General features: G+C 37.6%; 1 pseudogene; it reads right to left on the minus strand.

Moving 5' to 3' along the window:
- Positions 1 to 3,023: 3,023 nt before the first annotated feature.
- Positions 3,024 to 3,900, minus strand: LOC102843352 (annotated as a pseudogene).
- Positions 3,901 to 11,488: the final 7,588 nt, after the last annotated feature.

Genomic DNA, 11,488 nt, shown 5'->3' on the forward strand with positions numbered 1-11,488 from the left:
TTTCTCTAAGTTCACAGGGTTTCTGGATACAAGCTATTTCAAAAGTGGATGCCACTCCTGCTTCCCAGCTTGTTGTAATCAGGAAGCTCCACCAAACACTGTCCAACATGGGTAACCATTATCACTTTTGACACATCAGTGTCATAGTGTTTAACACCACAACAACCATGAGCTACCTCTGTACAGCAAATGGACAGACCAGTGCTATACCACTTAGAAGAATGTTTGACCAAAAACAATTCAAATCAGCCCTGAGGGTCACAGGTTAAAATCACACATTTGGCTTGGTAGCATAACTTTCTATCCACATAGAGTTCTCTCCATGTTGTTGTTGTCAAGTCATAGATGACTCATAGTGACTCTATGAGGGAAAAAAAAGACCTGAACACTTGTATAACTTTCATTAAAAATTCAGATATATTAGAGCTGCTTTACTATAAAAAATCACATAAATCCAAAGCCATTTCTTTGAATTACTTATAGTTCAATCACTTGGAGTATTTCTCCTTTAAGAATCTATTTTATGTTTTTAATTGTCAATTATTTCATTATATTTGGATCCTAAATTAATACTCATAGTAGTAGCAGTCAAGAAATTAAGATTGGTAGCCAGCCTTCAATTTAAAAGTGCATTTGTCAGCAGTAAGAGGCTGGACCAGTTTGGAAGTCGTCTACAGCAGCCGGGTTCTACAGAGGTTTGTTTGGTGGTTCTGATGAGGATTAGAGTCAAATGTTTACTTGCCAATGAATGTGAGTTAATTTTATACAACTATTTTAAAATGCATACTGCGACCTTCTGGCCTAGTTTTAATTGTTTTGGTCAAACATTCTTCTAAGTGGTATAGCACTTGTCCGTTCATTTGCTGTACAGAGGTAACTCATGGTTGCTGTGATGCTGAACACTGTGACACTGACGTGTCAAATGTGATAATGGTTACCTATGGTTTGGTGGAGCTTCATGATTAAAACAAGCTTGAAAACAGAAGTGGCATCCACTTCCAAATAGCTTGTCTCCAGAAACTCTATGAACTTGGAGAAATGATTAAAGTTATACAAGTGTTCAGGTCTTTTGTCTACAGAATCGCTATAAGTTGTCTACATACAACTCGACGGCACTTAACAATAATTGTACATATAATGCCTAATAATATATTCCTTTTGTGTGTGTGTGTGTGTGTGTGTGTGTGTGTGTGTGTCTATTCACCTCTTTTCTTTTTATAAGTAATTTTTATTGTGATTTTAATGTACATTTACAGAAAACTTGGATTTCCATTCACTTCATTGTTGCACATTTTCCTCCCTGCTCCCCCAGTTCCTTTTCTCTTAAAAAAATTCATTGTTAAAAAAATTGTTGCACAATTTTCTCCCACCTTCCTCCTGCTCCCAACCTCAATCCTCTTTCCTATGCACCTCTCATTCTGATATTGTCTTGGTCTTTTCCTAATTGAATTTTGTAAATCATCTCTCTCTCATATTACCTTAAAGTCTTTTCTAATCCATAGCTGACTCTTCAGCTGGTTTCTAAGGCTATAAATTGCACTGGAGGAGACTGCTCAACATTCTCCTAATGAAGGGACTGTGGTTTCAAACTGCTGAAAAAGGACAGCCTTAAGGTTAGAGGCACGACTCTTTATGAACTACGCCACAAGAACTCTGCTTGCTAATCTAGCTAATGAATATTCAAGCTGCAGGATTGTATATTTTGAATTCTACTTGCTTTTTTTGTCCAAGGTATATCTTGACAGAAGTTGCTGAAGGAGTTATTAGTTTCAGTCATGAACTATAATGAAAGTGCTCTGGAAGGAATCAAAAGAATAGTCATCTTCCACAAAAATATGTATTTTATAAACACTATTCTTTATAAAATCACTGCCATGTTCCTTAATAGTCTCTAGGTCAAAATGTAATTGCACACTAATAATAAGGCCAGCATATGGGCTAAAATTCAGATTCATGGACTCAAAAAAGATCAAGAGAATAAAAAATTCATGAAGTAGTACTTAAGAGTCTGCATTTTTAATAATATTGCATATTCCCTACCCCAATTATTCATAGAAACACATTGTAAGATTCCTTTGGCAATAGAGATGAAAAGTAAGCGGCACAGTTAGAACGCTGTTTCCAATTTGGTATTGTTGTTTTCTTCTTTCTTCGTGATTTTGAAGGATGGGGAGAAATCTGTAAAACTCAGTGTTGGAAACTTTCAGACAGATTGTGTTTAATATTTCTTGTTCAAAGCGCAAGAGTAAAGATATTGATGTAAGATTTAGTCACAAGATTTTTGACATCAAACTTCTGTGAGTACATTTGTTCTAGCGTGCTTAGAGGAGCATGAATAAAAAAGGAAGCATAAATTTTATTATAGCTGCAATTATGTGTCATGGCTTTCCCTGTGTGTCATCATCTGAAATGTTTCACATGTTAATTCTTTTTTATGTGAGACTGTCAATCAAAGCTAAAACCATGACTAGAATCACTGTCACCAGAATGAGGAAAAAAATTGCCTCTCTCACTATAGGAATGAACATGTTCTGAAATGTCCTTTGATGCCAAAGTCAATTATTTAGCTGACCCCAGTTAAGCTTTATACTTTGATTGAATTATTAAACTTTTCATCACATTCATTTTGGTACTTTGTATTTCATTGCCCATGGTAGAAAACTCGTTATTGTCTTGTGCCATCAAGTTGGAACTGACTCATAGCTGCCCCTCCAGTGTGTATTCAGGGAAACTAAACTACGTGAGAAAAGATCATCCCCTTTCTCTAGCTGGTGGACTTGAATCATGTGCCTTTTTTACACAAAGAAGGCAGTACAACTCCTTAGCACTAAGCCACTAGAATTCCCTAAAGACTCATTTTTGTTGTTGTTAGGTATCCTCAAGCCAAGTAAAACTATTGCAACCATATGAACAACAGTCCTGAACTCTGTCCTCTCATGTGCCATCCTCATATTTCTTTTTTTTTTCTATGAAATGCATTGTTTATTTTCCGCCGACCTTATTTCCACTTTTTAAAAGACAGTTTAAGACCATTCCGTGGTGGTGCCCACCCACTCAGTGGCCTGAGCAGTGGGGGTTGCAGGCCAGTCTTCAGTTGCAGGCTGAGTGCTCCAGTCTTCAGTACGGAACTGCTGAATCAGCACAGAGGGTACCTGGACGCCTCAGACCAGCCTGTAACTTTAGGCTGAGTAGCAGTGAATTCAGGAGCAGGAGCTGTCCATTCTCCCTGAAACTCCTCCTTGGTCACAGTCTTTTCAGCAGCAGCCTCTTCCTTTTCATTCTCTTCCGGATCTCTGTAGAAGTACAGTTCGGGCATGACCTCCCACGGGGCTCCCGGAAGATCGTGCCACGCATGCACAGGACTTCCCGGGCCAACATCTACCACATCAGACCCACAGAGTGAGCTCCCTTGCTGTTGCACGGGATAGCAATGTCTACGCAGCGCAGAGGAGAATCTGTGTTACACAGGGCAATGGTGGGCAGGTTAACATAAGATGCTTCTGTCAGAGGCTGGTGGTCAGCCCTGGGATCAATAACCACCAGAAGACGAGGCTCCCGGAAGGCTGACTGGATCTGGTTAGTGAAGGTTCAGGGAGTGAAGTGCCCCAAAATAGGAGTGGCCCCAGTAGCAGCAGCAAACTTCAGAACAGCTTTCTGGCCTGTATTTCTGGAGGAAATGACACTGATATCAGGGGAATTTCAATGGCAACAATGGCGCAAGCGGCCAAGAGCAGCTTCTCTCAGGTCCTCTTCAGGTTTATGATGTAGATGCCATCACTTTTCCTTTTGTAGATGTTCCATCTAGAAGGCAAGGTTGGTGCCGCCCAAATGTGTTCCTGCTGCAAGGAATTTGAGGACATGCTCCTTCTTCATCTGCAGGACATCAAGGGCTCTGGACATTGTGGAAGTTTCCCTTTTACATTACGACGGGAACCAGAACAACCCAGAACAACCGAATGGACCCTTGTATGGGTACCGTGGAAAGTTTCTCACACTTCTTAACACATTACAGCCCACTGCAGAAATCACCATGTCAATCCATCTGGGAGAGGTTCTTCCTCTCCTTCGCCCACCCTCTTCACTTCCCAACATCATGTCCTTCTTCAAGGAGTAGCACCTCCTAGCAACATCTCCAAAGTATGTAAAGTGAAGCCTCATCACTCTTGCCTCCAAAGAACACTCTGACTGAACCATCTATAACATATATTTTGTTCATTCTGTTGACTGTCCATGGGATGTTCAGTGCTTTACTTCATCACCACTACTCAAAGGTGTCAATTATTTTTCTGTTAACTTTATTCACTGTCCATGTCTCACTTACTTAGCTAGTAATCAGAAAGACTATGGACTAAATCAGATGCACCTTAGTCCTTAAACTGACATCACAACTCCTCAATCATTTGAAAAGGTTCCTAACTGCAGATTTTCCCAGTGCAATGCATCTCCTTATTTTCTGACTGCTCGTACCAAAGTTGTTAATTGTGAATCCAAACAAGATGCAGCTGTTGACAGTTTCAATCTCCTCTCCATCCATTATGACACTGCCTATTGGTCCAGTGGTAAGAATCTTTGTTTTCTTGATATTAAGACACAATACATACTGAAGGCTGCATTCCTTGATTTTTTTTTGCAACAAGTGCTTCAAGTCTTCCTCACTTTCAGCAAGTAAGGTTGTGTCATCAGCATAACACAGGTTATTGATGAGTCTCCGTCCAATCCTGATGCTGCATTCCTCTTCATAGAGTTCAGCTTCTTAGATAATTTGCTCAGCATATAGACTGAACAGGTATGAAGATAGAATATAACATTGCCTCACTCCCTTCCCAATTCCAAATCATGCAGTGCTGCCCTGCTTCGTTTGCACAACAGCCTCCTGATTTATGTATAGGTTCCTGATGAGCACAATCAAGTGCTCTGGGATCCCATTCTTCTCAAATGTCAGTCACAACTTTTCATGATCCATACAGTCAAATGCCTATGCATAGTCAATAAAGCACAAATAGACATTCTTCTGGTATTCTTTACTTTCTGCCAGTATCCATCTGGCATTAGCAATGATATCCCTGGTGGCATGACCTCTTCAAAATCCCACTTGAACTTCTAACAATTCCAGCCATTTTGAAATGATCTTCAGCAGTGTTTTTGCTTGCATGTGATATCATATCAACGATATTGTTTGATAATTTCCACATTCAGCTGGATCACCCTTTTTGGGAACAAATATGGACCTCTTCCAATCCATTGGCCAGACTGCTGTCCTCCAAATTTCCTGGAATAGACCAGTGAATGTATCTAAGGCTGCATCATCTGTTAATTAAAACAAGTCAAATGGTATCACATCGATTCCTGGGACCTTATTCCCCCCCCCCCCAATGCCTTCAATGTAGCTTCCACTGCTCTTTCATTACCAATGACTCTGTTCATATGGAACTTTCTGAAATTTTTCAGTGTCAATCAATTTTTTTCTGGAACAATGACTCTGTGTATCCTCCATTTTCTTTTGATGCTTTGTGGGTCATTCAATATATTGCCCATGACATCTTTTAATATTGCAACACAAGGCTTAAATTTTTCCGTTTTTTTAGCTTGAGAAATAGAGTTCTTCCCTTTTCATTCTCCAATTTCAGCTCTCTGCACATTCCATTATAATATTTTGCTTTGCACTCCTGAGCTGCCTTTTTAAATTGTCTGTTCCGCTTGATGCTCCTGAGCAACCTTCAGAGTCTCTTCTGACATCTATTTCAGTTTTTTCTTTCTCTTCTGTTTTTGTAATGACCTTTGGCTTTCTTCATGGAAAAGATCCTTGATATCTTCCCACAATTCATCTTTAAGGTTATGTGTAATTTATTATGAACAATGCAGTGAATAAAACATAGATATCGTCAATACAAGATAGATAAATATCTTTCTAGGATTCTCTGCTTTTAGCAAAGACCAATCTGAGCTCAGTAGTAACATCCTTCATTCAATAGCATCTTCTGAATCCAAATTTAATTTCTGGCAATTCCCTGTCCATATACTATTCTAGATATTTAAAAATAATCTTCAGCAAGGTTTTATTTGCATGTGATATTAATGATATTTTTTTATAATTTCCACAATCTTGCTGTATCATCTTCTTTTGGAATGGCAATAAATACAGATTTCTTTCAGTCAGTTGGCCAGGTAGCTGTCTTCCCAGTGTCTTGGCATTAAGTAGGGTGTATATTCAAATCTGCATCTATTTGTTGAAGCACATCAACTGGTATGCCATCATTTTCTGGAACCTTATTTTTGCCATTGTCTCCAGTGCAGCTTGGATGTCTTCATTCAGTATCTGAAATATTTCAGAGTTGATCAATTCTTTTTGATACAGTAACTGTATTATGCAAAGTTGGAAAGAAGAAATACTGGTAGATTGAAAATGTGGCTGTAGTGACAGAAACTAACCTGGAGAATAAATAATAGAATATTGTATAGTGATTTTTTTTATTGAAAATCCCTTTGTGAGACAAAGAACCAGGTTTGACAGATTGTATCTGTCTTCTGAAAATAGGCCCAGCAATCAAGGGGTGTTTGATTTATAAAATTGCCAGGCAAATAGGTGCAAATGAATTGGAGAATGAGAGGTGTTAGGAGCTCAGGTAGCTGATTAGAAATTGTGCTGCCGAACCATAAGTACATGGTTCAAAGTTATCACTTATTCCGTGGGAGAAAGATGAACAATTGACGAACTCTGAAAACCCACTGGGGGATCAACTGTGAGTCATTCTAACTCAAAGGTAAACAACAACAGGTGTCAGGAAGGAAGGGGACAAGACTGGGCTTCCAGTTCCTGAAGTCTGATGTTGTATATACCGAGTGTCCACTTGGGCTTTTGTACATAAAAGGGAAAAAAATGGCTGAATGAAGTAACTCCAAGTACCCCCATCCCACCTCCAGCTACACTGTTAGTAATTTGGGAAACAGAAACTTTTAACACACTTAACTAAGCTTACGTGACTAGGAAACAGTAAGATACAGATCTCGACTTCTAATTCCTTACCTAAAGTACAAGGTAGAGTACCTTTAAAACAGCTGTCATCTCTCTGTGAACAGGCTTCCTGAGTCAGAGGGATGCTGCAAAATGGTTTATTCTGGCCTGCTGCTACCTGCTTTTTCAAAGTATATAAGCTACTTCACATGTGTTAATGCTCTGGTACCAAAATTTGTGTTCAGATTCTGAAGAGAATAACCTGATATTCATAGAATATTTAATACTGATATTTAGGTCTTTTATTTCAATGGCCTCTGGCTAGTTAGAAATTGAGGATAAGCTATCTTCCACATATTTCACTATTTAGTTACTCCATTATTAGATTATTCCAACTCAAACTCACAAAATCACATGAGAGGAGATGGCCCATCTTTCTATTGCAGAGCAGCTGATGGATTTGAACTTTGTGCCTTTGGGTTGGGAGTGTGACTTGTGACTCCTTACCACTAGGCCATCAGAGCTCCCCCTTGGTTAGCAGCTCTATTACCTTACAGGTAAGAGGTTCAAAAACCTTGTGGAGGGTCAGCTATGACTTGATTTCAACGTGGCAGTACATACAATGACAAAATCATATGTACATACACAGACACACTAATTTAGAGGCTGTCTACTAAAATGCATCTGTGAATTATTAAATGAATGTGCTGTGTTCTGTGTAACGAATATTGTGATTTAGGTTGTTTTTGGTTTGTTGTTTTGGTTTTGCTTGCTGTACTCCCCTCAGGAGCATAACATACTCTTGCATATTATTATTTATTTATATAAATATAAACTATTTTTGCTGCACTTAAGCCCATTGTTGACTCACTGTGTCACTCTCTCACACTCAAGATCTTCCTCTCCTTTGCTGACCCTCCCTTTTCAAAGCCCTCCTACTAAACGCTAGTCCAGCTATCTAGTGCTTTGTTACATCATTTATATATATATATTTGTAATTCTTTTTTTATATACTGATTTACATGTGAAGTTCATAAAGTTCATGTACATTGTTTTTCACACTGGATCTTTTTTTTCACTCCCACTTTCTAGTTACTTTCTGTGAAAGTATTGACCCAAATACCACAATTTCCTTCCTTTGTATCATAAGCATATTTTAAGAACTCTTAAGGTTTTCTATATAGTAATCATTTTAACTTTGTTAATATCTATTACTTTGCTTGCTATCAATTTTGCCTTCTGTCCTCTTGTATTTTAAGCAATGCCTTTATTGTTGTTATTCTTAAAAGGCCTTCATTCCTATGAAATTTTACTTTTCTTCTGTGCTTCTCTTGAACTCGCGTAGCTTGTACACACAGACCTTCTATTATCTCAACACATGGCCCTGAACTCTCGTATGTTATTTTTGAGAACTCTGATTATTTCTTTAAGCCATGCAAGTTTATGGTCATGTATTAAGATTTTCATATGTTTAATAAAAACAGTTCTCTAATGAGTGTTTCAAACCTGCCATTTTTCTCTCCTTTTTTCATGCTGTACCTTATAAGATTGTTTTCACTAACAACATACTTAATTAGCTGATAAAAGAACAATGTCTAATGTAAATATAGGTTAATAGTGCTGTATACATTATGCAGTGAAGAGAGCAATAAAACTTGCAGGTCAAGACAAGACTGTGATTCCAAACAGCTAGGTTAAAACATGGTTCTCTGTGTCTGAGTATAACAAACGGTTAAGCTCTCAACTATTAGCCAAAAAGGAAGCAGCTGGAACCCCAGAGGCACCTTGGAAGCCAGGCCTGGGAATTTGCTTCTAAAAACTTGTAGGGGAGATATACTATACACACCTGGGATCACCAGGAGTTGGGAATTATTTGATGGCAATGAACAAATGATATAAATAAAAAGGAGAAATAGTAGTAATATCTTCTTCATAGGGTTTATAACAACAAAAAAATTATGTTCTCGTTCAAATGATAAAATTTTTAACCTTCCCCCAACAAGATGTTTTGATATGACTTCAGCAATTGGCTCTAGTGTGTCAGAAATGATGAGGATGTCATAATATAGGGCAGGGTTTAGTTAGGTTAAGCTGTTGAAAGGTTCTCTATGGGTGGTACTTGACTCAATGCCATCTAACAACAACCACAACACTGCTGCCAATCCAAAGGCAAGTGGTTTGAATCCACCAGTTGCTCTTGGAGAGAAAGATGGACAATTTCCTCTGGTGCGATTTACTGACAACCTGCTGGAGAGTCAGCTATGAGTCAATTCTAACCCCATGGCACATAGCAACAACATTGAAAAATCATTCTCACTAGATAGAGGCATCCACACAACCAATATAACTGCCGTAGAATTGAAACCAACTCACAGCTGACCAGACTTGAGTTGCCAAAGCTGCAAATCACTCAGGAAGAGATATCTCATCTTTATTCAAAACACCAGAAACACGACTTTGAGTTAGGAGTACAACTATATACGGACTATGCCATCTGATGGCAGAGAATGTAAAAGAATAAAGAAAAACTATAGTGATTTTGAGTGTAAATAATTTATCCTAAAGTGCATTATCTACTAATTAAAAATAATTTTTTTCTAACAATATAAGTAAATAAACAGTGTTCTGAGTATTTGCCATAGATATTAGATGGGTGGTGAAACTTCATCTCACATACTTTGGGCATGTTGGGCATGTTGTCATCATGGACCAGTCCTTGGAGAAAGACATCATGCTGGAAAAGGTGAAGGGTCATAGAGAGAGAGGAAGACCCTCAACAAGCTGAACTGACAAAATAATGTGCAATTGCCCAAACATGTCATGAAACTGGCACAGGATAGGGCATAATTCATATCTATGTTATTAATGAAGTCACTATGAGTTATAGTCAACCCAATGGCAAAAAACAACAGCTACAACATAGTTTTATGAAGAGCTCTGGTGGCATAGTGCATTTTATGCTGGAATGCTGATCAAATCGTTGGGAGTTCAAATCTGCCAGAAAAAGACGAATCATCCCCCATTGAAAAGATTTTGCAGAACAGAAACCCAGTGGAGTGTAGGCATGAGACTGAATCACCTCAATGATGATGTTGTTAGGTGCTATCGAGTTGAGTATGACTCATTGTGACCCTTTGAAAAAAGATCTGAACCCTGTTTTATTCAGCACCATTCTCACACTTCCTGACACATAAGAGCCCATTGAGTTTTATCTAATGTTTTAAAAAATAACTTAGCTGTGTTATTAAAGTAAATAAGGCTTTAAGTATGCAGCTGCTGGGAAATGGTCATGTTTATTCTTTCTGGAAAAATTCTAAGGAAAGTATTAATTTCAAATTAACATCATGTCAAAAGCAATGAAAGCACTTTTCATACAAATTAAAAAAATTAAATGATAAATTCACTATATTTCTTTTTGTCCAACATATTTTAGAGACAAAATACATTCCAAGCACTTGAAAGTGAAAATATTTCCCATAATACAGCAGATGGCATTTTACACAATTAAGGAAAATAAACTAATAAATTCTTCATTACTTATCCTGATAAACAAACTGTTCAGACATTAAAAAACGTATACAATGACTCAACTCTCTCTTTTGCAAAAGACGAATGGGAATCATTCTAAATTTTGTAGTCATTGTTTATAATTAAGTATCCTACTGATACCTAACAATTGCGCATAAGTAAAAGCCTTGGCTAAGTCGTCACAACATTGCGATATTCTTCAAATGTCCTCAAATTTTTTATCTATTGACGTTTTGTTTTGTAATAAAGGCCCTTTGTCACATTTTAGGAAAGTGAAAATACTGTTCACTACATTTTGTTTTCTTAGACAAGGACTATCTGGGAGTTGGAGTGTTTTAAGCATGTGTCTGAATTATCCCTTTAGAATCCTCTGTATCAGGCATTTTTAAAAAATAATTCCTAGTAAATTTTTTTATCTCTTAGTAAATTAAAAAACTCATTACCATCCAGTTAGAACAGATTCGATTTGATTTGGAAGTCTGTAATCCACACGGGAGGAAAACGCCCATCTTTCCTTCACGGAGCTGCTGCAAGCAATACTTAAGTAATGGCAAAATCAGGAAAAGAGTTTTGGGGCTTGTTAGATGTACGCATGGACAGACTTGTTTGGGTTTTTCCCCAGTGACTTTTTATTTTATCCTTACTTGTTGTAATTTGAGTGACAGTTTACATATCGAATTAGTTTATTATTTAACCAGTTATACACATTTTTTTATAACATGAATTACAATGCCCACAATATGCTCACATTTTCCACACTTGCTTGCAGCTGTAGAAGTTTGTTTGGTTTGTTGTTTGGTGTTTTTTTAAACTATTTATTTATTTAAAGAAAACTATTTTAACTTTGAATTGTCCAATGTTTCACGTTCTCCTAGGCCCATTTTATTGATAAATTGCTAGAATAGTGTAATCAAGGGAAATATTTCCTGGAGATTAAAAACTCTAAACCCTAAATCTAAATTTCACAAAATCTCATTGATTCCAGTGGGTGGAGGACCATGTGTTCTT

This window comes from Elephantulus edwardii, unplaced genomic scaffold (genome assembly GCF_000299155.1).
Source record: "Elephantulus edwardii isolate Elephantulus edwardi_28Jun2011 unplaced genomic scaffold, EleEdw1.0 scaffold00230, whole genome shotgun sequence".
Lineage (NCBI taxonomy): Eukaryota > Metazoa > Chordata > Mammalia > Macroscelidea > Macroscelididae > Elephantulus > Elephantulus edwardii.